General features: G+C 43.5%; 1 non-coding gene across 1 annotated transcript; it reads right to left on the bottom strand.

The window, feature by feature from the left end:
* TRNAI-AAU (transfer RNA isoleucine (anticodon AAU)) lies at positions 1-74 on the bottom strand. The gene has a single exon. It is a non-coding gene; the product is annotated as a tRNA-Ile (tRNA).
* Between the last annotated feature and the right edge of the window lie 3,914 nt (positions 75-3,988).

Genomic DNA, 3,988 nt, shown 5'->3' on the forward strand with positions numbered 1-3,988 from the left:
TGGCCCATACGGGGATTGAACCCGCGACCTTGGCGTTATTAGCACCACGCTCTAACCAACTGAGCTAACCGGCCATGAGTACTAAATATATCCTTTTTCCATGTAATGCAGATAGATAGAAGAGTTGGTCTCACTATCGCAATTCCTTCCTACTTTTCTCCTTCCGCCCCCTGTCTGCATTTCAATAACAAGAGCTGTGGAGTGCTGCACGCCAGCCTCAGTGCCTCGTCTTTCACTCAATCTCACTGTGTGCTGTGATATCTTTGTAACATCGCTTGTTGCCGGAAAAAAAGGAAAGGATGGATAGTATTTTTATTCTTTTACAACAAAACCCAAAATGCATCGGCTTGCTTGCTCATTAAGTTTACAAGGCCAGCTGCTTTTGAGATATTATAATTATAGTGGTTATTCGGCGTTGGAGGTAAGAGAGTTTTTTTTAGGTCTGGTCGTTCCTTCTGCTTCAAATTACTTGAGCTCATGTCAACAAAGTAACAACAAAACATAGCCAACGGTTCGTTGCTCAAGCCTTCCCTACTGCGCCTTCCCATGTCTCTCCTGCCGACCACAGTGCAGGAAATCTGATTTTGCATTTGGATGAAGAGACGTACAACACAAGAAGGCGCGCTTTTGTGCGCCGGGCATCACCCGGCCTGTGCATTCCTCACTGTCGTGAGATCACTTTACTCAGCAGAGCATGACGCTGCAATTGGTTAGTAGGGCAGGCCTGACCAGAATAGTATATTTGGGGTCATGTATTTGATTGCATTTTTAAAACAGTAACAGAACTTAACTGCAATGTTTAAATAGGTCTAGCCATATTTAAACAGTGTCAATTTAATAGAAGAATTGTGGACAATTCAGAGGGGAGGCACCAATGTTTTTTTTCCCATTGGGTGGATGCGGCATTAAAGAGTTTGAAGACCACTGGTCTAAGTGGACACTAATATACCTGGATGCTCCTGAATCCTCGCAACAGATGCCAGCAAACCTGGCTGGAGAGCTACTGTGTTGGACAGATCCTGTTGATTCAAGTGGTCTTTCCTAGAGAGTCGGAGGTCATGGAAATAGATGGAGTTGATGGTAATCGTCAGGGCTTTGAAGTTTTCCCATCATCATCTGTCTCAATAAAATGTGCTAGTAAAGACAGAGGATAAGGTAGCTGTCTTTTACATTAACCAACAGTGAAGCATGCATTCAAAATCCCTCAATGCAATAGCAGAACAATTGGGTTATTGGGCAGAGATCAACCTGCTGCACACGTCGGCAGTACACATCAAGGGCACTGACAATGTGATGGCAGACAGCTGGAGGTTTCCAAATTTGCTGGAGTTGACGTTATCCAGGTCGTTGTTTTGAGAGATATGCCGAGAGTTTGTGAAACCCTTTCTGGATCTCTTTTCAAACAAGGACAATGCTCATCTTTGTCGATTCTGATCCAGGCTTCCGGAACAAGGAGCCTAGGTAGTGGACGTATTGGTGATAAAGTGGCTGAGAAGTCTCCTTTATACATTCCCCCACTTTTTATTGATCCAGATGGTTCTCTTCAAGTCTCAGCAGGGGGGAGGGAACTTTATTCTTGTGGGCCCTTATTGGCCAAAGATGTCATGGTTTCCTCTTCTGAACCCCTGGCTCTTCTACCTCCTTGAGTACTGCTCAAGTGTGTCTCTCTCAGAACGTCGTCCCTCACCTTCTTGCTCCAACTCACTCTATCGCTTTGGAGGTTGAGAAGTCTGGACTGCTAGCAAAGGGTCTTTCCTCTTCCTTAGTGGAGTTAATTCAGCACTCCAGCAGGCCTTCTACTTCGAAGTCTTACTCAAGGAACTGGAAGTCTTTTGAGACGTGATGTTCTGCTCATGATCTTTTGGCACCTACCTGTAGTTTGTCTGCTATTTTGCATTTTCTTCTGAATGGGTTTCACTTGAATCTCTTTCCACTCTGAAAGCTCATTGCTTTGCGATAAAGGTTTTTAGGGACTTTTCTGTACCTTCGTCGATGTTACAATCTTTGGTGTCTAGACTGTTCTGATCTTTTGTCAATTGTAAGACCAGTTGAAAAATCCCTTTTCTCCAACTCAGAATCTTCCTACTCTTTTATAGGCTTTGCAATTTTATCTCTTTGAGGATCTGGATAGTGTAGACATAAAGATTGTTTCCTATAAAGTTATTTTCCTATTTCCTATCACCTTGCTGAGAACAATTGGGGAGCTGGGAGCCTTAAAATGCTGTCCTCTCTTCATTTGATACTTTGGAAGATGGGGTAACTTTAAGGCCTAGCCTTACCTTTGCTGCAAAGGTTAAGTCTATTTTTGATAGATCTTAGGAAATAATTCTTCCTTCTTTCATTCCCTCTCCTTCTTCTCCGGAGGAACATTTGCTGAATACACTTGATGTTTAAAGAGCTCTTTTCATTTATGTCACCAGGCCTCTGCAGTTCAGGAAAACCGACTCCTTGTTTGTGACTTTTGGACAGCCTGGAAAAGACAAGAAGGTGACTTTTATGACTCTGAGTAGGTGGATTAAGTCTTCAATTTTTCTGGCTTTGCAAGGCTTTTTAGAATATCTTCCAGTTCAGGGATGGTCTACGAGAGGATCGCCACCTCCTGGGTTGAATTCCAGTGAGTAACAATCTAGGAAATTCCTAGGGTGGCTACTTGGTCCTCAGAGCATACATTTGTCAAGCATTATGGCTTAATAATTTTTCTGTTTTGCATTTGAGTACCAATGTTTTGAACTCTGCATTACCCTTAGTACATCTTGTCTTTGTTACAAACATTACATCCTGCCCACCTTCCCATCAGTCCTTTGGCAAGGGCTTGGCACCCAGGTTGGGTGCATGGGGCTAGCATTTAAGGACCCTCCTGTTCTTTCTTCCTGTTGGAAGGTGACATCACCTTACTTTGTAATGACTGTCACAAGGACGCAATGGACTAAAGCTAATGAAGATTACCAATAAGTAACCAACGCATCACCATTCTTTCTGAATGTGCGTGGCTCATTCCGCAGGACTTGTTCTTTGTATGATTCATGGATTTTCAGAAGCCCTTTGATGGCAGCACCCCCACACTGAAAATTGTTTCAGCACCACTGTACAAGGGTCAGTTGTCATGCTCATCTGCGGCGTAAATTTGCATTGAAGTAGTCTAACTCCCCAGGCCTTGTCTTTTGCTCAATTTGCCTTTGTCAGTTTTCTCTCAATCACTGTCGACTTCCTTTGATCTTTCTTTCTTCTTTTACTTCACCTTCGCCTTCAGTGTATCTTTCGGCCCTCTTAAGAGACACACCCCCTTGTAGCCACTTCTATACTTCTGTCACCTAATTATTTTCCTATCCTTTCCCCTGTAACGTTGCTGATCCTAGCTATAGCATCACTATCCAGAATCTGTTCACCTGAGTTATGTTCCTCTTATCCCCACGCATCTAATAATCAGCTCTTGGTCTCCCTCCACCTCTCACGAGACATAGTCTGAGGCAGTGTCTCCATCTTGGAGAGACAATCCCTTGCACTTGTGTTGTTCTACTGGCACTGCCGGCTTGAGCTTTGGTTAGCAGTGGCAAAAGAAGGACTAATGGAAAGTGAACGTATACTGGAGCAACAGAGTGTATGGATTTATAAGAGCTTGATTAAATGAGAAAAAAAGAGTTTAGTTGAGAGACAAAATGCAACCTGGCCCGTACAGGGATCAAACCTGCAACCTTGGCGTTATTAGCACCACGCTCTAACAAACTTAGCTAACCGGCCATGAGTTCTAAAGATATCCTTTTTCCATGTAATGCAGATAGATAGAAGAGCTGGTCTCACTATCGCAATTCCTTCATACTTTTCTCCTTCCGCCCCTGTCTGCATTTCAATAACAAGAGCTGTGGAGTGCTGCACGCCAGCCTCAGTGCCTCGTCTTTCACTCAATCTCACTGTGTGCTGTGATATCTTTGTAACATCGCTTGTTGCCGGAAAAAAAGGAAAGGATGGATAGTATTTTTATTCTTTTACA

This window comes from Pleurodeles waltl, unplaced genomic scaffold (assembly GCF_031143425.1).
Source record: "Pleurodeles waltl isolate 20211129_DDA unplaced genomic scaffold, aPleWal1.hap1.20221129 scaffold_418, whole genome shotgun sequence".
In the NCBI taxonomy this organism is placed as follows: domain Eukaryota; kingdom Metazoa; phylum Chordata; class Amphibia; order Caudata; family Salamandridae; genus Pleurodeles; species Pleurodeles waltl.